The 24,050-nt window shown below is 43.9% G+C and overlaps 1 long non-coding RNA gene across 1 annotated transcript; it reads left to right on the top strand.

Annotated features, from left to right (window-relative positions):
• The first annotated feature begins 5,984 nt into the window (after positions 1 to 5,984).
• On the top strand, positions 5,985 to 23,719 carry LOC135302438 (uncharacterized). The gene is made up of 4 exons (XR_010364049.1): positions 5,985 to 6,525; positions 15,081 to 15,173; positions 22,240 to 22,311; positions 22,670 to 23,719. It is a non-coding gene; the product is annotated as an uncharacterized LOC135302438 (long non-coding RNA).
• The last annotated feature ends 331 nt before the right edge of the window (positions 23,720 to 24,050 follow it).

Below are 24,050 nucleotides of genomic sequence, written 5' to 3'. Positions count from 1 at the left end.
CCCTGTGTGCACCAGCAGAGAAATACATATATGTTTGCAAGCTTTTCCCTATTTAAAGCCCTATAGAAATACTCCAGTCAAGATGAGGATGCCTTGGAGAAATGGGTTATTTTTGCCTTTTGAATATATTCTTGTGTGTTTCCCAAAAGATATTATTAGGCCTTAATATTAAAAGAAAAACAAACCACAACAAAAACAAAACCAAAACAACAAAACAAACAGTAAACAGCTTAAGGTGGTTTGATAGCAAGCAAAGGCAAGCAAGAGCTGAGGAAACTCTCTTGTCCAAGCTTTTTTCACCCTTTTCCAGATAAATGCTTCCTTGTACTCTGCACAGTGCTTGCAGACAAAGTTGCGGTATTATTAGTAAGGTTTATTATAGCATCTTGCCTTGAATGGCAGCAGCAGAGGAATCCCCACTGGGTGACCCGGCGTGCAAATGAGTGTAGGAGCTGTGTGATTCATTGTAGGCAGCCCAGTGTGAAATAATCACAGCAAACTGTTTGGCTGGGGAAGAACTGGGCCTCTTTCTGTCTTAGGACAGCTAAGAAAGAAAGCCTCTGATCTAGATGGCATTTCCCAGGGTTGAATTATTCTTCATGACCCTGTTTCCCAAACACATTTTTACCTTTTGGAAGAGTGTGTACAGTGAGACTGCCTAACACCCCAGCCTTTAAATTGAATTGCTTAAAAGGGAAGATGGGTCAGGTAGAGCTATTTCTGTTCCTCAGCTATGCAATCAAGTACTTCTAGGACATGAAGTACATGGAATAATGGAACCATAGAATGGTTTGAGTTGGAAGGGGCCTTTAAGGTCATTTCATTGCACCCCCTGCCATGGGTAGGGACACCTCCCACCAGACCACTTTGCTCAAAGCCCCATCCAGCCTGGGTTTGAACACTCCTAGGGATGGAGCAGCCACAGCTTCTCTGGGTAACATCTAGAGCATTCATTCATGTGAATGAATTTTCAAATAATTTTCTGAGAATATTATAATGTTTCCCTTTGTTGTGTCTTCAGAAGTTATTTCAAACTGGGTTGACTGTACTTCTTCTCTGACAGACAGAGCTTGCACCAAATCTGCTGCATTCAACTCAGAGCTAAACTCAGTCATTTCATTGCTTAAAAAGTCAGCAATTATTTGATCACTAAGTCGATATATCAGTGAACTTTAACTGTTATCCCTTCAGTTTAAACGCAGAAGGCCCAGGTAAGGGATAGACAGCAATCTGACCAGTCTTGTTAAGGCTGAGGTGCCTCTGAGTATGCCACAAGAATGAGCTTCAAGCACCTCTGAAATCTTAGTGTCAAACCAAACAGTGCTTGGCTGTAATACAGCAGGTACTTCCAGAGAACAGCAGCAAGAAGGAAGGTTCTTCATCTCCTTCTGATCACACTGTATTCAAGATGCATGGACCAGACTCTTGTCTCTGTGAGAGACACCAGCAGGAACAATGCCACACCCACCATAATCCTTTCCTTTATGGAGAAATGGACGCCCAAGTTGCCCATAATTTCCACGTAGGCAGTTCAGTCATTGCAGCAGTTGTTTTCCTCTTCTATCAGGTAAGAACACATAAAATTAGTTATATTTCCCCATACTGAAAATCATTCAAGAATGAGCCCAAAGCAAGAATGACATCCTGATGATAGAGGAGAACATCCAGACAGTCCTTTCCTTTTCTCTGTGACCTCCCTGTCTGCTGTACTGCAAACACTTGTCTCAGGTTGAAGTGCTCCATTTCCTTCCTAAAATCTCTTTCTTGTGCTAGTAATCAGGGCAATATAAAATGTTCCTTTTAGACCATCTGGAAGCCACAGGAAACATCAATTAACTGCATATATTTGAATCATAAGTACATTAGGCTAGAAATTTCCACATATTCTAAAAATGAAATCCTATAAAGATTTTAAGCTGTGCAATATTTAATTAAGTGGTGGCCCCAGAGTGTGCCGAGCAGAATCATGTCCCTGGGCCATGGAGCAGGGTTTGCCACAAACCCACACAAGCCAGTCCCCATCACCAGTGCAGCTATAAAGTTTCTTTCACATAGCGAGCTCCCTGTATGGCTGGTGCAGCCACATCACAAGCATTGCATTTATAGCCTCTTTTGAAATGCAGAGGATTTTTTTGGGTGGCTCCAGCTGAGCTGCTGAAAAATAAAGGAAGTGTGCTCCCTACTGTCTGGAAAAGCTCTCAGTGGAGCCTGCCAGTTTGATTCAAGCACATTGGTCTAAAATAGCAGCAACAGTTTAAAATGCAAGCCAAGCCCTTTCTGTGTGTGCCTGCAACCCATGAGGATGTCTGTGTGCATCAGAGCCCTGCTCTCAGCCAGCCCAGCCACCAGCCAGCAGCAGCCCTTGGGTGGCCTCACTTGTCAGTGGGAAGGTGAAGAAGAAGGAAGTGTGCCATTCCCACCCTTCCTGTGGGGAGCACTGGCTTCAGCTTTGCTCAGTGACCTCGAGCAAGTCGCCCCACCTCGCTTTGCCCTTCCCTGTGGCCAAAGCAGGGTTTGGATGCTGTTAGTTGAGCACAGTTCCATGATCACCCCTGAAGCCTCCTGTCTGTGAGCTGGCTGCTCCAAGAGCAAAGAGGGTTTCTCTGCCAGCAAGGGCAGCACAGGACCCAGCACACGAGTTACTGGGTGCAGCATTCCCTGGCTCTCTGGAGAGCAGGCGGAGCTGCAAGGGAAGGGGCTGACCACTCCACCACCACTTCCCTGGCAAAGCCTTCAGAGTTCTGCTCTGTGCAACAGAATAGATAATGAACAGACACTGAAGGGGAGGCTGGGATTTGCTGTGTTGTGCCCAATTCACCTGACACTGCCCTGTTCAAAAGCAGGGGGGAAAACTCACCTATGTTTGGGTTTACCTTCACCTGGGAGCAAGCCACGAGAAACTCTAACTACTGTTATGGAAAGTATGGTGAGAAGGAGTTGGCTAAGGGGATGTGGCAGTGAAGGCTGATTGGTTAAGGTGAAAAATATGTCAGAGAACAGCTGTTAGTGGAGATCATCAGAGGTGATAATGAGTAGTATTCCCATTAGTGAGCTGAAATAAATATTAAGGGCATTATTAATGGCATCTTTTGATGACAGAAAGGTATGAGGCATCATCCATGGAGCAAAGAATTAGGGATGTAGTATGAGAAAAACTGAGTGAGTTTAAGGAACTGGAGTATTAATAAAAGTACTATGAAATTCACAGTACATAATTCACAGTACAATGTTCAGGGTCTCACAATGAGGAACTGATGACAAAACCTTTTCTATAAGCTGAGAACTCATCTGCTAGAATTGAGTGAAGCAGATAAAGACCTGTGCATATGAAGTTATTATGGGATGATTACATGCTGCCAATGTGATGTAGCTGTGTAAAAAGAAAATGTGGTCTTAAGCGGGTGTCAGGAGCGGCACTGACTGTTTGTACAAAACTGACAGTAAAACGTCACCCCCCGTGGTATGCAACAGACCCTGATGAAGAGAGACGAACCGCGCGGGGGAGGAAAGTTGCGCTCCAAAGGGAGGCTCCGCGTTTTCCCTGCACAGCCAGGTGCATTGACGGGAACGGCTCTATCTGTACATAACCCGTGCCAGCGATGGACGGGACCTATTTATGTCCTCTCCCAATGCTGTTCCAAAAGAGAACGGGTGCAAAACCCGCAGTAAAGTGCAGCTGGAAGTCAGGGGTCAGAGCTGTGGGAAGGAGCGGCTCTCGCAGATGCAGCGGGGGGGAGGACAGGCGATGCTGCAGTGCCATCCTCTGTCCCTTCAGAGCATCGCAGGCATCTCGGGAGCGGCAGCGGTCGCTGCCAGGCTCCGGCAGGACGCGCTCGGTGAGGAAAGAGCCCGTGTGGGCTGTGGTTTGGACCCACGCAGGGCAGCAGGTCCTCACTGTCACCCGGGAGCGCAGCTGGATGTGCGGCTGTCCCAGGAGGACACGCGGAGGGGACAGAGGGACAACGCAAGAGGGGACTCTTCCAGCTGGCCTCTGCAAACAGCTGGAAAAATCTGTATCATGTTCTCAATGAAATCAGCAGAGAGGAAATTAATAGCAAAATACCCACAACCCCTGCAAGGGGGGGGAAAAAAGGAAAGGAAAGGAAAGGAAAGGAAAAGGAAAGAAAGGAAAAGGAAAGGAAAGGAAAGGAAAGGAAAGGAAAGGAAAGGAAAGGAAAGGAAAGGAAAGGAAAGGAAAGGAAAGGAAAGGAAAGGAAAGGAAAGGAAAAGGAAAGGAAAGGAAAAGGAAAGGGGAAGGAAAGGAAAGGAAAGGAAAAGGAAAGGAAAGGAAAGGAAAGGAAAGGGAAAGGAAAGGAAAGGGAAAAGGAAAGGAAAGGAAAGAAAGGAAAGGAAAGGAAAGGAAAAGGAAAGGAAAGGAAAGGAAAGGAAAGGAAAGGAAAGGAAAGGAAAGGAAAGGGGAAGGAAAGGAAAGGAAAAGGAAGGAAAGAAAGGAAAGGAAAGGAAAGGAAAGGAAAAGGAAAGGAAAGGGAAAGGAAAGGAAAGGAAAGGAAAGGAAAAGGAAAAGGAAAGGAAAAGGAAAAGGGAAAGGAAAGGAAAGGGGAAAGGAAGAAAGGAAAAGGAAAGGAAAAGGAAAAGGAAAAGGAAAGGAAGAGGAAAGGAAAGGAAAAGGAAAGGAAAGGAAAGGAAAGGAAAGGAAAGGAAGGAAAGGAAAAGGAAAGGAAAAGGAAGAGGAAAGGAAAGAAAGGAAAGGAAAGGAAAGGAAGAAAGGAAAAGGAAAGGAAGAAAGGAAAGGAAAGGAAAGGAAAGGAAAGGAAAGGAAAGGAAAGGAAAGAGGAAAGGAAAGGAAAGGAAAGGAAAGGAAAGAAAGGAAAGGAAAGGAAAGGAAAGGAAAGGAAAGGAAAGGAAAGGAAAGGAAAGAAGGAAAGGAAAGGAAAGGAAATGGAAAGGAAAGGAAAAGGAAAGGCAGAGTGAATAAGCCCATCTTGGTTCCTATCTCTATCATCAAGTTGACCATGCAGTGTCTGAGCTGACTGGTTTTGCAGCAGACCCTCGCACACCAGACTGTGCCACCTTTGGCTCTGATGGTGGGGACAGCACAGAACAAGTGTCTTCCTGCCACTCATCCCTTTGGTCGTTATCTTACACGAGGCTTTGTGTTAAAGAAAAACTGCAAACATTTTCACTTTTTCACTTCAAGTACATGCTTTGGCTCATTAATTCTCAACAGTATTGATTTGCTGTCATGTTTTTTTTCATGTTAATTGTTCCAAATGGAGAGGAGCTGCCAAGGCTGCAGTGCTGATACATCTCCCCCTAACCACACACCTCAGGAGAGGATGGAAGGTCCATTTTTTAGCTGCTAAGTGTAGCTGTAACACAACTTGAAACCAGCTGTCTCTGTTTTGCATTTGCAAATGTTTTTCAGTGTAGGTTGGTGTTAGGGCCTGCCAGCATCTGCAGCAATGCTGCCAGCAGCTTATTAACAGGCCAATTGCCAATTGCTCAACATTGTCATATTACACCAGAGCCTAAAAGTCTCTGCAATCAGAGCATCCATTTTCAATATCCTTTGCATATATTTATGATATTTTCTTCTTTTAAAGTGTCCTGCTATTCCTCTGTTAAATATCCATCAATCATTTGATGAAGAAAAGTATTAAGAATAAAGAGAACTGCCACTGAGTACCACATTTCTGAAAGCAAACCTGTATGTGATAGACCTTAACACTGTGTCCGAGTTGGTGTGACAGGAGTGCCCATCCCAGGAAGAGCTTTCTGGGGTTTGCCAGGCAAGGAGATCAAACTGCTGAGACCCCAGGTCCTGTCAGCTGCATGCAGCACTGACAGCCCTGGGAAGGATGAGATGGAGGAGTGGAACAGTGCATGCTGTTGTAAGCTTTTTTTGCATTTAGGCTTCCAAATTCATTGGAAGCCTGGAATGCAAAAAAATCTCACGACAGCATGCAGGACCAGGACAAAAAAGGCTGGTATGTGAGGCTGTCCTGCAGTGAGCAGTTAGCTGGCAGGAGCAATGGGAGTGCTGGGACACATCAGGATGCTTTTGGGACCTTGAGTGCCCACCCTCACTGCAGCTGATGAGTCAGTGCTGCTTTTCAGAGCAGAAGTGCTGTCCAGCAAGCCTGCAGAAGAGAAGGGTCAGCATTTCTCAGCTTCTGCTCTGCACTCACGGACAGGACTGGTGTTGGGAGCTTCTGTCTCCCTCTGAGCACAGGCAGTGCCTCTATTCCTGCCTGCCCACCATCCGTGATGCTGCTTCTCCTGACCTCTGCAGCCCTCTGTCCTGCCCTCTGGGACAAACACTGCACAAGCTCCTGGGCAGAGTGTTGCTCCTCATGTCAAAAGTGTCATTTGGAAAAAAAAAGAACAAACCACAAAACCAAAGACCCCATGAAGTGGCCACCTCCTGCTGACAGCACTAAACTCCCTGAGTGTGAGAGGACACCCAGGCCTTTCAGTGTGTCACCTTAGGCTGTCATCCTTCGTACCAACCCCCCATCTCTGCAGGACCATCCCGTGGCACCATGCCCATCTCTGCACTGGCAGGTGAGGGAGAACACCTGGTGACCTGAGGTGGGGAAGGCCGGGATGTCTCCAGGAGAAGAGCCCTGGTGACCTGAGGGGAGGAAGGCCGGGATGTCTCCAGGAGAAGAGCCCTGGTGACCTGAGGGGAGGAAGGCCGGGATGTCTCCAGGAGAAGAGCCCTGGTGACCTGAGGAGGGGAAGGCCGGGATGTCTCCAGGAGAAGAGCCCTGGTGACCTGAGGTGGGGAAGGCCGGGATGTCTCCAGGAGAAGAGCCCTGGTGACCTGAGGGGAGGAAGGCTGGGATGTCTCCAGGAGAAGAGCCCTGGTGACCTGAGGTGGGGAAGGCCGGGATGTCTCCAGGAGAAGAGCCCTGGTGACCTGACAGGAGGGAGGGCTGCTTGTCTCCAGAAGCAGCACGTGCCTCCCTCAGACATTAATTAAACATTGCCTCCTGTGCCGTATGCCACAGATAATTGCCCTTAATTTCACATGCTTATGCAAAGGAGAAGTAATGACTCCAGTGCCTTTGTTAGCTGCCAAGGGCCTCATTACTGTCAGGGATGCAGCCCTGGACGGGTGGCTGAGGTGCACCATGGCAGTGCACCCTGACAGGGCCCACTGTGCACACCCTCCCCTTTCCCCAGGGCTGCTGGGCCATGTGGGGACTGCTGGTGTCAAATCACCTCCCATGGGGGCCCTGAGCTCCTGCTGGGACATCAGCCCTGGAAGGAAGGCAAGGATTTGCCAGCAGGCCTCTGGCTGGAGCCACCAGTGTTGGAGTGAGATGTTTTCAGTCAGTGAGCAGAGAGTTTTCTCTAAAGCATTCAAACAGAACCACCTTTGGTGGGGGGAAGAGGGCTGAAGGACATCCCTTCCAAGGATGTGTGCCAAGACCATGTGGAAAGTGCTCCACACATTTGTTCCTATTGTTGTGGGTGTAAGAGACCACACACTAACTCACATAAGTCCCACGTAAGAAGGTTTATACACCCCAGCAAAACCAGAAATGGGACAAATTCAGATTATCCACACTCTTTAAATCCTTTTCTCCATCTGTTACTCACGTTTTACACCTAACCATCCCCTCCACCCTATCAGGCATTCCTGTTGACCCCTTCCCTTCACAGCAGCCCCATTCTGTCTTCCAGCTCTTACTTTACCTCTAAATCTGCTTTCTGTTCCCTCACCTCTTCATTCATGACACTTCAGGTCATGACAGCCATGAACACAATGTGTGAACCTTGAATTATGCTCTAGCCTCAGAACAGGTCAGGAAACACAAAGCTAGAGATGTTCCACAGGTCATTTCCTCAAGCTTAGTTTCTCTGCCTAAGCTAGAACAACCATTCATTACTACACCCCTGGCTGATCTGAACGATATCTCAAGCACACAGAAATCCCCCCCTGGACACTCTCCTACTCACCTCTTGCTTGTGATGGCTCAGGGACTTCCTGAGTGTTATAGCTTCTTTGTGATAGGACTCAACTGCTAGGGACTGTCACTTATTTGCTAAGGCTGTGAGAGAGCAGGCAAAGAGGTTAAAAATACAGAGAAATACTCTTTAAAAGGATTTTATTATCTTTTTCTCAGAGGGTGTGTCATGTTATGCATGTTAGGAGACAATTTTGTCTTACCTGCCACAGATAACAGAGCAAAATTCTCAATTGCAAGGTGAAATAATATGCAGAAAATGGCAGCCAGACATATTTACTACAGAAGGAATCCAGTAGTGCAATACCTGGTCAACGAATTGGGATCTTTCTGCAGCCCATGTTTGCACTCAGCCCAAGTTGCTGAGATCTGTGGCTCTGGTCCAGCAAAGCACATATTTATCTCTCAGCATGTGAGTAATCCCATTCACTTCATTTGTAGCACTTACGCACTTCACGATAAACAAATATTTGTGTGACTTGTCAGATATGGCTCTCACTGAGCCAGAAGCAAAGAAAGAGAGGTGATTATGCAGTTCCACGGGGAAGAATGTTTTGAGATGTTTTTCTCTCCTTCATCCTTGCAGAGGATGCTGTATGAATTAGAACCCTAGTTAACGCTCAGTTAGTGTTCATAGTTTCTGCCACTGAGTCTGCTTTGGCTGATAGTGACAGGAGTCTTTAGGGATTAACTTTTTTTTTTTTTCAAATGTTTGCAGTACTATGTTTCTTTTAGTTAAACAGATCTCAAGCCTGGGAGAAGCCATCATGGGTGCTTTTCATAGTGTTCTGTTACTCCTATAATTATGTAAGCCCTCTTCCTGAGCTCTGTAAGAATATGTGGAACTGGTCCTTGTAAAATGAGGATTTTTTAATGCATTAATGTAGGTGCCAGTGTTCACACAGCTGCAGCTGGGGTGTGTGTGTTTATGCAGATAAGTATTTTGAGCAGGGAGAAGCCTCTGTTGGCTGCATACTTGATTTCTCTGCTGAAATGAATGACATGAAGTTCTACAAGACAAATAATTTCTATTCTTGCCCCAGGTTGAGGTTGCCAATGCTCACATTACAGGGAGACCACTTGACCCATCTCCACTTCTGCCCACAAAGTACACTTCATGATTTTACTACAGAGTGTATGATTTGCCTCCATGGGTCAGCCTATCATCTTTCATAAATTCCTAAAAGAACAACACCTGGGTGGCAGCCAAAATAAGGACTGCTGGGGAATCTGATATTGTTTCGTGTTTATATCAGGAGGAGTCAAGCAGTGATAGACCTCCTATCACTTCATTCAAGTTTCCTGCATTGGGTTATGGGATGAGAAGCCAGTTGCTCCAAACAAAGTTGTGCAAAGTTGTAGAAGCTGTTAAACTCACAACACACGAGAATAAAGAGTTATTAAAAATCTCCTTTCTCAATTGGTCTTTGTGCTTAAAACTGAGCATCATCTCCTTTACTTTCCCTTTTCTCATTTCAGGACAAACAAAAAAATATGTAAACCCAGGTTTTCATATGTTTTGTATCACTTTGTGTGACAGAGTTCATTGCAGAACTTGTTGGGATCTCCTGACTTCTGTTTCTGCTGGAAAAGCTCTTTACCCTCTTTGCAATTTGCAATGTAGTTTTTCTCCATAGCTACACCATTTCTTTGTGTTTGCCCAAAAGACTAAGGAAGAATGCAAGACTACTTTGCTATCTACTGCAGCTGCAGCTGGCATAGTAAGAAGTGATTTCTTCTGGGGTAACGTAAGTTAATTTTTCTCCAAGAGCTCAACGATGTACAATTAAATTTGTGGTTTAATGAGACAGAGAAATGTCATATCATTCCCATGAATTAGAAAGGTATAAAGCACTTCCCAATGGGCCAAGTCAGGCTTATCAAATTTTAAATGAACCATCATTATAGTTCAGAAATTATCACAGATTATTCTTCCAAGACCTGTTAAAAATGAAAATTTAAAAGATCACATAGATAATGCCATGTGCATACGGTTTCAACTCAAATTTTAAGCCAATAGAAGGCCTTGGATGCAGTCTAATTAGGCACATGGGCCATAAGTGAAATGCAAAACCCTAATCACTGTCAAAGGAGCCTAAATTCCAGTTAAAACCTCTGAGACTTTGATCCTTATACAAAAGTCTCATTTTAACCACAATTTTTTTCATTTATTTATGGTCCAGTCTAAGTGCCTTATATAACCTGGGCTGCTCTCTTACTCAAACATGACTAATTGCCCTAATTGTGCCAAGTTCCTGATTCAAGGACGTCTGGTACAGTAAGTACCACAGGCAAAACCTACAGTACATGAAAGCTATTTTTACCAACCTGAAACTTCTGATCAAATGAAATTTTGCTTATAAAAGACCTCCTGTGCTAATTTAAAAGAATTCTGACTGTCTACATAGAAAGCATAATTGCCACATTAACTGCCAAAGTGGGCAAGAAGAATGGTCATTTCATAGAAATTTGTTTGCATTACTCATGCTTTAATTTCTTTTCCATTTTTTCTAGTAACTGTACTAATCTATTGTTAGTCTTCAGATCTATTAAACACTTTTTGCACTGCTTCTGTTCAAAGCCCTACTTCAGTATAATTCAGTTTACCCTAACTATTACCAAAAAGTCTGTGGACTAAATTGATTTTTAACTCTTTTCATAGTTGGATAGATATTATCTTCATCTTACACATTGGAAATCTAAATCTCTGGTATTTCTTTTTGTCTGCTTTGCTTTGCTTTCATCTACAATGTTTTCACACGTACAATCAGGGGTTCATCTTCCAAAACCATAATTATTTCAGAACCAGTGAGGGTTAAGTAGTGAATACTACAAGAGGAAATTTAACCTAGAGATTTCTTCCTTGACATCCGATCAGCCTCCGCTTTTCACATGAATTTCTCTCCTGTTATCCCAACATTACCCATGCCTGACCTGTTCCCCACCCCAGACTCCCTCAGCAGGTAGTTTCCACCATGGCCTGGGCAATTTGTGGGCTATGCAACCAGCCCATGAAGGGGAGAGTGAGTCAGCCTAGAAGTATCTGAGGGAAAATTAATCTTTTTAGATATGGCCCTTTGAAAAGGATAGATATGGGTTATCTGAATCATAGGTCCTACATATAAAAATATGGCATCAAAGAAGCTCCATTAACAAACATTCTCTCCACCTCTGCTTGCACCCTTTATCTGAGTGAGGAGCAAATTAAGCTGCAGCAGCAGGAACAAGCAGGAGAGCTGATAGTACAACACTGAGCACCTCTGAAGCACCACAACCCCCGGGGACCACCGCAGTGTGAGTGCTCAGCAGCAAAAATTTCCAGATCAGATGTTCTCTCTTGCCCTTTTCAGAGTCTGTGTGGATCTTCAATACTCTCTTCAGATCTCTCAGATAGCAAATCCCCTGGACCAGATCTGCAGTGGTGTTGTGTGGATCAGCTTTCTTCACGTTAATGGAGATTAGGCACGTAGGAATAATCAAACATCCCAGGTTACTTATTCCATTCCCTTGTCACTGCTGCTAATCTTGCCATCCAATCACCAACACAATCTGTTTTAAGAGCACGTATCTCATTTGTGAGAATATTCCAATACTTTTAACAAACTATTTTTTTTAACTTATTTTATAAATTTCCACTATCGCAATTTTTCCTTTCTGAGATATCCTGTACATGCAGATTGTGGTTTCTTAAAATGCTTTCCAACTACTTACTTTTTTTCTTATTTTTTTTTTTTAATTTAGGAAACATTATCCCTAGCCCTTTAATTAACCACACTGCCCATCTGCTCCAAGCTCTCATCAAATAACACCATTCTCATGGCTGTGCTCTTCATCTAGAGTTCAGAGCTATCACACTATCTGGGCTCCACGATAGGCAGCCTGCTGTTCCAGGCCAAGGAATCATCTCTGCTTCCATTCCCATGGCTGTGTTACTCTCAGGCACTTTGCTATTAAAAGCCTGCTTTCTCCAGTGAATCATTATCCCCATCGTCAGCACATGCAGGATGCAGCCTGGTCCTGAGGACCCTTCCTAGGAGCAGAGACAGGCACTATCAGTGTGAGTCAGTAGATGGCTCTGTTTCAAGCCATTGCAGCAGGTTTTGGGTCTGTGTGTGTCTGTGTGGGATGATTTTTTAGTCCTGCTTCTTTCTTTTTGCAGAGTGGGTTCATAGCCAAATCCGCCTCTCCTCTGCATGTGTCCACAGTAGGTAAACTGTCCAAAGAATAGAACTCAAAACCCAAATCAAATCAAATATGTCAAAACATGACAATCCCCATATATCCCAGGTACTTTTCAGTCAAATGCTAAGAGAAAGTGCTGTGACACCCCTGGGTATTAATTCATCAGAATGACAAAATTAATTACCTCCATCTCCCCTCAGATGTCCTTGCTGATGCTGCCTAGAGTTTGAAGGTGCTCAGAGAGGTCACAGCTTTTTAGTATCACACTAGAGACACTGAACTTTGTTCACAGTATCATTTTTAATTGCGCTTAACTATAAGAATGGCCACACTGGATTAGATTAATTGCCCATATTGTCCAACATACTGTTTCCAACAGCAACCAACAGTGAATGCCTAAGGAGGACTATAGGAACATGTCAAGGAACTATGAGATACCCTGAGTAATTGCAGCCCTCAGCCATTCCTGCTCCAGGGATATTATAAATTGGAGTAGTCTTTATCTTTTCAGTAACCTTCAACAGATTTTCCTTGCATGACCTTGTGCAGCTTCCTCTTGCCTCCATTTAAGGCTTTTCCATCAACAACACCCCACACCAAGAAGTTCTACAGCTCATCTACACCATCTGTAGTGTGCCTCTTTTCATTTGTTCACAGCCTTTCCCTGCCATTTTCATAAGCCATGCTAGCTCCTGGATTAGAAGGCTGAGTGAACAGGCAGGCTCTGCCCCCCTTCTTTGTGTAGCTCCCCATCCAAGAGATTTGTGTTGCATTTTGTTCAGTCTGTGTACTTTCTATCCATGTCCACATCACAGGTCCAGTGTTGGGGCTGGAGATACACCCTGGCCAGGTAATTCACATCTCTGTGCACCTTCCTCAAGTCCCAGAACTCAAAAATCAGCATATTCTACAGCTGTGCCAAGAGACTGAGGGGAACTGTGGTGCAGTTCACGACATGGCTTATAAACCCATTGCTGCCAGCACCACTGCACTATCTAGCCCTAACTATGGTTTTCCCCTCCATTTTCTGCCTTGAGCACCAGTTAAATTTGATTTTGGCCCATGAGCAAGAGCAATTCTCACCACAAACTGGAACCAGGTCTTAGACTGTGTTTCTTGTCAGGCCAAAATGACATTCAGTGCCATTAAAAGGCAATTTTAATGGTAGTTCCTGCTGAGTAATCATGGACACCAGGCACTTTGTACCTTTGGAAATGTCTCACTAATAGCAGCATGGGGGAGGAAGGAAGTGTTGCCTGTGGAGCCTGACACATCACTAATTCGAGTATGATTAAGTCTGCCTGTCCATCAGTGGCCTGTTCCCTGTATTCTGTCCTTCTCACTCCTCTGGAATTACCTGTTCTTTCTCTTCTCCAAGTTTGTGCCTGACTCCACTCCTGGCTGTGGTTCTGTCCTTTGGGAAACCTCAGGCCCTCTGGATTTCCTTGTATAGTGTATTGAAAAATTACCAACTCATTATCCTAGATCTGCTTTCAGCAAGTGATATTTTAAAATCCCCACATCTAATATTCTGCATGGTAAAAAAGCCTGTCCAGAAAGATATGGTTACTCCAAAATCCCTCTGTGAAGTGCTCAAACTAATACTTAAATACCTGGAAGGAGGGGACACTGGCACTGGGCACATTGCAGAGGTTTCAGTTCTTGTCTTTGACATGAGAAACATGCAAAAGCTGGCAGGAGACCTTTACTAAAAAGTGTTTCAACTCCTCTGGCTGTTTTGCTCTGTGGACAGGCTGCAAGGCTTTGTGCTGAGCTGCAATAAACAGGAAACATTAACAATAGCTCTGAGACAAGAAGGCTCCCCTGAAAGTCTGTGGCCCAGATATTTGGCTGGTGTTAATCAGAGCTATTCAACTGGGCTTTGGGGAACTGCATTGAGTACAACAGAACTAGTCCCAGCTCACATGTCTCTCATGGAAAGAACGGGTGACAGCAACAGAAGGTGGTGAGGAAACATTTTATTGTCCAGCTAGATGTTTCTCATAGGTCAGAAATGAGCTCACTTTCCAACCTCATTGCAATCTGTGCAGTAAATATCTGCTGGTTTGTTGGCATTTTTGAATCACCCAGAGGAGATGCTGGCCTGGTGCATCCTCTGGAACGTTGGATCACCCAATTAATCATTTCACCACAGGAAAATTATCTTTTCTGTCAGTTTCCAAGTAGCATGCTGCTCATAGCGTGCAAAACAAACCAAAGGAGCCTGGTACCCATGGCCAGCTTTGGAAGGAATAGGAGTGCAAAAGGTGCAAAGCAGGAAAATCCCTAATTACTGAAGTAAATAAACATACATTTCCACTTCCCAAGGGTCAGCTTGCTCAGCTCAACCACTTGTCCCCACAACAGCATTTTATCCTTCATCGACTTCATCTACAGGCAAGGGATTTTACCTTCAGGCAGATGCTGGTGCCTGTCACAGGCTGGCTCAGGCTCTCGGCTGCCTTTAGGTGCCGCTGCAGCCCAAATAAACTCAGCAGGGCTCAGCCCGGCCGTTCTCACGAGTGGAACCCAGCCCTTGCTCAGACTGCCCTGCCTGTCAGAGTCACGGGCAGAAAAGCACCGAGTCCATCACAGTTACACCGAGCAAGAGTCATAAAACTCTCGTGGGCTCCCCGTGAAAGAGGCTGCTGGATTGGTGGGGTATTTATTTGTATTTATTCCACAAACTGTTCAATTCAAGTGACCTGATCGTTCCCAAGATATTCCTTTAGCCTGTGGGGTTTTTTGTAATTAATTCCATCCTGGAAATGGGACATTGCAGTTCAGCTGTCCTGTCCCATCTGTAGGCAGCCCCACAGATGTCCAGCTGCTTGAGCAAACACTTCCCTACCTCCAGCCTTGCAGGTGCTGTGGGTTTCAACTTATTCCTTCAGGGAAGTGACAAAGTTCCTCCAGACTTTACAAAGTGTGCTAAAAGCAGTGATTCTTCATCCTCACCAGTGCAAGAACTACGAAGACTGAGGTGAAGTTGTCGAAGAGCAAGATGGAGCTCCATGCTGAAGTTCACCACTCTTGAGACTTCTGTAGGTTTTGGTGAGTGTCCCAAGATGGCCCTGACTGCAGCTACTGGCTTTTCCCATGGACAATGGATCAGTTTCTCCATCCTATGCAGCCAGTTTCTCTGATCCTCTGCTGTGAGAACAGCTCCTCTGCTATAAAAGCTCACCCTCCTGTTTCTCTCTTCTGCCCCAATTTCTTCTCTCTCTTTACATTTTCTTAAAGTGAGAACATCCTGGTTTCTTTTTTTCCACACCTGAGTATTCTCCCTTTCTCTTCAGACTGCAGAGTTTCAGATCCCAGGCCAGATTCACCCTCTGAATCTCTGGCATTCAAGCAGAGCCTGGAATGAGAGCTTGCAAAACATTTTGCCATGGTATGGACAGGAAGAGTGGAAACATCTCTAGGATACTTCCAGGCTGCAACAAGCTCAAACATAACATTCAGTAATGCAGCAATTTCATTAAAATAACCCAAATTCATCAGTTATGCAAAGTGTCTCCACAGCACGCCAATGAGTCAATTAGTGAGGTTAAACCAGAACAAAACCCTGTCCCTGGGATAGGCAGTGACTTGCCCACAGCCCCGGAAAGAACAAGAGGGAGATTTGTTTTGTGCCCACGGATATACAATTTCTGCCCTTGAAATCATTTCCTCGAAGGAAAGGGATAAATTAGAGGCCCTGCTTCCCTCTCAGGATGAGGAAAGCTCTGATGTTGTTTTGCCTGAGGCAGGTCATGAGCTGGGTTGGAATTGTTTACATGGGCATCTCCTGCTCACCTGTGGGACCAGTCCAGATTGGTGCTGCCAGGGGACACCTGGGCAGCAGCAGTGGCCAGACCCAGACACATCAGTCCACGAGCACGTGCCAGACAGGTGTGGCAGAAACCAACCCTGTGGAACACTTCTTTCTATGAGTTCAGTGCTCTGGGGGCATCCCCAAGAATCTGATGCCAGAATTAAGGCAGTGGGGCCTGTGGGTGTGAAGGGAGCATCTCTTGGGAACCAAGTGCAAGTATTGGTGCTTAATGTTGTGCACCCAACTCTGTAAACTGTGGCCAGAGTGTTTTAACTAGGCTGGGTAAGGGCTTGCTTCTCATATTGCTTCCTGTGCCTTTGTGCATTGTTATTTCTCAAGTTATTCAAAACATCTAAAGGAGGCTGAAGCAATTACATTGCAACTAAAATAAAGTCCTAATTTTGTAACCCACTTCCCCCCTCACCCACACAGAAAAAATCCACAATGAAATATAGTGCATGAGAAAATACAGAATATTCCACCTACCCTTCAACAGAGCATGTATGAGCACAGCCCTATCACAGCTAGCACCAGGCTAGAGAGCTTTTCATTAATTTGGAATATATATGGGCAGAAGCTTGATAAGCAAATAGCAGAGTTCCCAGCACACCAGCCAAGCCCTATGAAAACTAAAAACAATAAATTTATTGAAAGCTTTTTTAAAATTGGAGGAAATTATTACTCATTTGAATTCTGTTCATGTTAAGGTCAATGGTCTTTTTTTCAGATTCTGATTGTTAATATTAGATGAAAGGACATTTCCTTTACATTGTATTTATGAACTCTAGTGGCACAAGGAGGATAACAGCCACATACATTGCACACCAGAAACATTTCTCAATTTTGCATTGTTTAAGAATTAGTTCATTACTCATTTTTCCTTTGACCTTTAAGTTAAAGCCAGGGCTATTTAAATACATTGGGCCTGATTGTGGTTCTAGAAATTGTGCATGGATACATGACTTGAATTAAAGTAAATGAAGTAAATGCAGCTTAGACTGGGCACATGGATAAGACTGTGGTTTGAAAAACACTGGTCTGAGGGATTCAGCTCTGTCATGTTCTGTATGATGGAGGCAAAAATCCCAAGAGGTTATAGGATGGGATGAATATGTTCAGTATCTTGTGTTGGGTTTGACAGAACAAGCCTTGTTTATTCCCTAAGGTGGAACACCACAGCATTCAGCTGAATATCCTTGGATTTGCATGCTAAAAGTTGCCTGCATTGCATAATGCTGTGGGTATTCAGGAGGAAATGTCTGATTGCTCAGGTGAGAGCTTTCACAATGCCACACGAGCACAAAATTATGGTCTTAGATTTGCTGCGGCTTTCTGCTAACAGCAAACATAATTTGACAACTGAAGGCACCCCAGAGCCTTTTGTGTGGTCTGTACCATGGAATACACAAAACAATATACTCCTGGTGACACTTCCACTGCCCCCCCAGATTGCCTCCTTTCACTTGGCTGGTGTTACTGTCATTTCATGCTAGTCAGAAGCTTTCTGTTCATGTGGCAGAAAAAAAAGAAGCAAAATTCTCTCAGATTTGCCTGTGTTTAGGTGCTGGATATTGCTCAAGGTACATTCTTGCTCTGTGTGATTGCTAACAGGGCCCAAAGATCTATCAACACTGTCAAACTTTCACTCAGCAGTGGAACCATGTCAGATCTGCCCTGATGTCTGTGAGAACCAGGTTTGGCTCTGGGTTTTCCAAATGCTCCCTCCCTTTACATCAGCTGCCAACTGTGTGTCTTTGTCAGCCAGACAACAGAACTGTGTGCTGAGCTCCAGCAATGCTGGCAGCTCTGAGACTTCCACCAAACACCTGTGAGCAGTGGCTTCCTCCTCACGTGGCTGCTGAGACACTGCTCTCATTTTTCTGGTGACAGTGACACCATAGCATGTCCTTTTCCTCCTGAAGGCATGACAGCCTGTGAGCAGCATGGCTGAAACACCATAAAATTTTAGCCCAAATCCTTTCCCCCCACCTTTTCCTTTTCTTTTAATGATAGGATGAATGTGGCCTTCTCTTGCCATGTCCTCATGCACACACTTCCATCCCAGCTTTGGCAGTTCTGAAGGAAATTGAGAGTATGTTGACACTTGTGAGTGGTTTGGATAGATTTGTAAGTCTCAGAACCATTCTCCATCACAACTTATATATACACAGCAGCAGCTCAGTCTGTCCCCTGCAGTAATTGTTAAAGGCTTCTAGAAAATGCATGAAATTAGTAAAGGCATTTTCTGGTTTGATTCAAAAAAACTCTTGTGCTCTCAGAGTCAGAATTCAGCAACAAACTCTATGTTTGGCTATCACTGAGAAATGTTAAAATATATAAAAAAAATTATCAGCATTTTAACAGAACGAGGCAGGCAGCCTTCTCCTTCCACTTTCTAATCTCCTCTGCTCACACATGATGCACAACAGCAAAGCTGCACAGAATATTTTGAACAATTCCAGTTTGTGAAGAACTCCACTAAAATTTTAGTCTCAAGTAAAGTTTTAGAGCCTCATTCAGATTTCAGAGTTTTGGCCTAAAGAAAACATGGGTTGCTAAATTATAACTAATGATCTGGACAGCCACAGCTCATTTCAAATTAGCAGTAATATTGCCGTTGTGATAAACAGTCATAGATTTTATGTGAAAATTTGCAGAAAAGGCATTTGGGGGGTGCTTTGCAGTCTTTTGAAACAGTGCAAAAACCACTATTTTTCCCATTATCCTTCCAAACTCACATGTCTAAGGGCAGCTTAAAGTGAAAGACACACTGAGGGTGTCCCAAGGCCGCCCCCGCTCCAAAATAACAATAATACACAAATAGTTCAGCTATTGAATAGGTTTGGGTAATCCTTTGTACTTTTAGTATTTCACCATCTGCCATGTCTAAAAAGAAGTACATGTAGCCAGGAGCAGTGTGAAAGACAGGCAGGCGAGGGATCATGACCCCTGCTTTTGACCTTGATGCTGAGAACTCCCATCTTAAAAGAGATCTTGGGCTGCAAACCCGTCACTAGCCCTGCCCTTCGGGGCCAGACAATTGGCAGGGCAGATTCGTCTCTGTAAAAATGAGAAACTGTTGTGGGGGGCTTAAGGGGAGGAGGGAATGAACACCAGGGAACAACAACTGCATTTCAAATAACCTCACTTATTCCTCTCAGCCCTCCTATCAGCATTTCCCTTCTCTCATTTCCATACCGAAGGCAGATATAAAGCTGTGAAAGATGTTCAAGATGTGGCACCCATTTGGAAACCTCCCAGGCAGTTGTACTGACATGTCTTTAAAGACTGCCTGTAGGTCTTTCGTCTGGATTAGCTGCACATTCTTCCCTTGGCTCCTTTTCTGTACTGAAGAGCTCCCTCACTTTTATCCCTTGCAGGACAAAGTTCCCCTTAAATCCCCACCTTAGAACTCGCTCATTTACACAATAGAAGAGACTTGCTTACCACCACTTTGCATCTGTATTTACACACGAGGGGCACCTGGATCCAAGTGAAGTTCCTTTTGGGGATTGACTTCCCTTTGCAAATCAGGAGTACATTCCAGAGCTTCACTCGCTTTAAGTTCACACCAAATATGCAAGTTCAGCTGGCTTGTTCATGAGAGTAAGGCAAGCAAGAGCTGGCCTCCTACTCAGCCTCGCATATGAGCAAGGTCTGTCTTTTCTTTTTTATAGGTTTTTCTTGAGTGCCAGAAGTAAGCAGAAGTTTCTACTTTCAAAGGCAGGGCTGGTGGATGCAACACACTGATCTTGCTGTCCTGGTCTACTTCTCTTTCATTAGGTTGTTTTTTCATTATTGGAGAGGAGAATAACATAGATGAGATAAAAAAAAAAATCAGGAAGGTCTATGCCAGACACATAAAGATGAGGTGTTCATGTTTTGCAAATTGTTTCTTCTCCTGTTTGCTCATAGATAATGGAGTTTTTGACATCGAGCCACAGAAAAACAGAAAAAAAAAGTTGCCTGCCTTGGCCAACCTATTGAAAGAAATAATCTCCTCTTTCCAGTTTGTTTCCATTCCCCTCATTAATCCTTCTTTCCTGCCCAGCTTAACTCTCCCATCCTGTTATCTTCACTTCATGATGTTTCACCCAAGACAGGGCTCATGCCTACCATAACAAATTCTTCAGAGAGACCTGGCAAAAAGAGAACATGACAAGAATCTGCAGGCAGATGGAAACCTGAATGGCTGGCCTTAAGCTATATTGATATTTCTGTAGTGATATATACAGAAACTGCAACACAAACCTAGACCTTTGGCTCACTAGGGCCAGTTACTTGTTTTTAGATGTGGCTGCTAATCAGTTTTTCAAAGGAAAATGAAAAGTCCCTGTATTACACTGAGCTCTGGTGTATTGCTATAGAGAGGAATTTTTCCTTGACCTTACAAATCAGCAAGACATGTCATGCTTATTCTGATATTCTGGTATCCAAATACCTTCAAATATTATCAATCAACATCAAACAACCAAGTCCTACTCAAAATCCAGGGTAACACATACATGAATGAGACTATGTAATTGGGCCATTGGTCATCATATGTTGTCCTTTTAAAATGTTGTTTTCCCTTCATCTTGGAAAGGTTGAAATAAATGATCTGATTGTCTCTGACCTAGCGAAGGGAAATGAAATAAGAACAGCTGGGTAGGTCAAGAAGGAGATGAGTCATGTTACATTCAACTCATCAGGAAGGGCCAGGAATCTGGACTACAGGAACTAGGACAGCTGAGAGGGAGTAAAGCAGTTGCAAGTGTATTAGATTTTTATCCAGATCCCTTCAAATGGCCTTTGGCTCTTGCAAAGTCAGCAGAAAACTGGCAATATATTGCTGGAAATGCTTGACAAAAGTGGAAAAGAAATTGCTTTTAACACAATGTTCAGTGGAAAATGTCAGTGTTTCATTTGAAAATATGGGCCGTTGTCTTAAAACCTGGAAGGTTTTAGCAGAGAAATTGTTGCAGCAAAATACAAATTAATTTAGGTGAAATCAACAATCTATCAGAAATGTTAGAAGATTTCTTAACCTGACTCGATGTAGACTTTTTGGATTTCTTATCACTGAAATATATGTACAGTCCTAAATCAATACACTGAAATATTGGCAAGCATCAACAACAACACATATGCTTTCATTTTACTATTAGTGGCATTAATGTTAGAAAGAGCAAACTGTACTCTTTTATATGTATCTGATTACTTCCATTTACAAATATGGATTTGCTTTAATAGTCTTCTAGAACAGGACACACCCTGCACACTTTTCCCCCTATAAATCATGCCTAAACTTCTTCTCCTGGCCAAAACTGACTGCAGAACATCTCCTGATCACTTCCACCATTTCTGCTTCTTATCCACTCAGTTGATTCCACAGTGTCCAGAAGTTATGAATGTCCCAGTGATGTCTCAAACCAAAACCGAGCCACTGTGGATGAGTCAAAAAAGCTGAGTCCACAAGACAGATAATGTTCAAAACTGAACTGTGCAGCAAGGCAGCAAAATAACTGAAAACTTTTTTTAGGTCAATGAAGATCAGGTAAAATTGGAGGCAAGCAAAGGCAGGCAAACAGTTTTTGGATTAAGCACACGGGTTTTTTGCTCTATGATTTTGCCTCAGGTTCATTTTGAAGTTTATAAGTTTTTATTTTTTTTAATTATAGCTCCAGTGTTTGAGGTTTTATTGGAATTTGGGGGGTTCTTTTTTCTTTTTCCTGGGTAAAAAGAATATCAAAATAGGATAAATGCTCAGACAAACTGGCAGGAAATATTTTCTGAAACCAAGAGGAACAAAGATGAAGATGAAAGTAGCAGCAATTCACATTGTCCTAACTAGTCACTGCAGCATTGAGGGCAACTGTTTTTTCACGAGGAACAAGAAGGAATGCAAATCCTCTGAAAGACCAAGGACTGGCACTGCGTTGCCCAGCACACAAACTCCTGCTAGCTCAGTTCTGAATAGCTGCATGGTGGGGTGCACTCAGCATCAAGAGAGCAATGAGTGCTTCAGAGGGCGACTGTTGTGGAGTCTCCATCCTTGGAGGCACTCCAGTCTCAGCCAGGTATGACCCTGAGCAACCTGATCTGGCTTTGAAGTTGCATTTGGCTTTGAAGTTGGCTGTGCTGTGAGTGGGCGTGTGACCAGGTGACACCGAGAGGTCCCTGCCACTCTAAGTTGTTCTGTGATTCTCTCTAAGGCTGCTCAAATTGGCTCCCTGTGCAGCCAGAGTGACACAAAGCGGGGCAGTGAGAATGCTTTAGCACAGAACCTGTAGCCAGCAGCAGAGCAATGTCTCTCTTTCCAAGGGTGAAGACAAGATGTGAGAGTTACTAAAGTAATGAAGATCTAACGACATAAACAAGGCAGTTGTTTGGAAGGTGAGATAGCATCTCTTTATTAATCCAGCTGATAACGGTGGGAAAACAAAGATAAGGTAGGGTAAGACTTTTTCAGGTCTGCTTTTTTTCATGTCAGGTCATCTTCAGTTGATCTTGTAAATAATCATAATTATTGCAGTGCTAAACTATGGAGAGATGGTGAATCTATGCATGTAATTACTTGAGAAAATGAAGAATGTGAAATTAGGCTTTAAAATGTGCATTAAGGAGATGTACAGTTTGACAAAAAAGGAAATTTGAGTTTGTTTTGAAATAAAATACAATGTAAAAGGAAATTCTGCAAGTTGGATTTTTAATTTACTTTTAGAAATAATTTTAATTTTCATTTCCCTGGGAGACTCCGGGTTACACAGGCCACAAAACTACAGCTCAGTTCACTGGAAATGATGGTGTCTGGGGAAGAGAATCTCTTGTCTGGAACAGCAGAGGACATTTCAGGTCAGAACTAAGAACTTCTTTGCTATCAGTGATGGCCTTCAAAGAGCTCCCGAGAGATGCACTTGCCTCATGTCAGCCCTGTGAGTCACTCTTTTACACAAGTAATAAATGTATCCAGATTATATATACTTAATGACAGAAACCAGGCTTTATATCTTGTTTCATTAAAGATGTCTTATTTCCTCAACTGTTCAACATGAAGACATCTCCCCAGTGCTGTGTGGCAGCTGTGTGTAACCTGAATTCAGAGGGCTGTCTGACCCAGTCAGGGCAAGTTTGTAGTTCAGACAGATCCAAAACCTCCCCTAGTTTTGCCCTTAGATTACCCTCTAGATTATTTGTGAAAAAGTCCCTGCCATTTAGCAGCAGAATAAATTATTTGTTTAGAGTTTGAAGAGAACCCCAAAGCTTTCTTTCCCCTTGTTCCATGCAGCTCAGCACCTCACTTTTGCTGCTCTCATTCTGTGTGGATCAGTTGAGGGTGAAGTTATCTCAACAGGTTCCTGGGGGGCCTCTTGGGCCTCATTTCCCAGAGTTGGTATTTTTAAAGAATGCAAGATTATATGAGGGGTGGGCTACATATGTCCAAAATAAGGCAGGCATTCTGAGAGAAGTCGAGATGTGCTGGTTGGAAAAGGCACAAAGGACCCACATCCAAGGCCCAGCGGATCAATGGAAGGATGTGCAACGCCCTAATCTGATGAAGCGCGGCGCAACAAGACGCTCAGAAACTGAAGACTTTGATACCTGAGCCCTGTAGCAAAGATTCCCTGGATGCCATGAAGGTGAATTGAGGTTAGCAGGGAGCAGATAAATACAGGAGGGTGCAGACTTCCATACACCTGATGAGGGAGCACAGCTTGCTTTCATCTAAGCGGGGCCCTGTGTTTTCTAAACACATCAGATGCTGTGTTCTTGTTTTGGTTTGGTTTTCATTATTAAAAACGCAGCAAATGAAACCCCCAGAGAAGAAGCTGGAGGGAGGGCTGCTCCCACATTTTCACCTCTAGGTGGATTGCTTGACCCTGCCCACAGTCCCACCTCGAGTGAGTAACAAAAACATAAATCCCTGTGGGACATGGGAAGATACAGGCTTTACATACCAGTAGAGTGTGCCTCAGGAAAAGGTATGAAATCATTGCCAAGGAATTTCAGCATTTATGTGCAGCTCCAAAGTAATCATCTTCTGTTTATTGCCTGGGTAAAACCCTTTATTTCTTGGGCGCTGCATATTTGAGTTTCTACCTATCACAGACAAAACAGGCATTTTGTTCTTGCAG

The sequence above is a fragment of the Passer domesticus genome, chromosome 6 (genome assembly GCF_036417665.1).
Source record: "Passer domesticus isolate bPasDom1 chromosome 6, bPasDom1.hap1, whole genome shotgun sequence".
Lineage (NCBI taxonomy): Eukaryota > Metazoa > Chordata > Aves > Passeriformes > Passeridae > Passer > Passer domesticus.
Note: the sequence above shows the minus strand (reverse complement) of the source record. Positions and strands in the feature narration are given on the sequence as shown.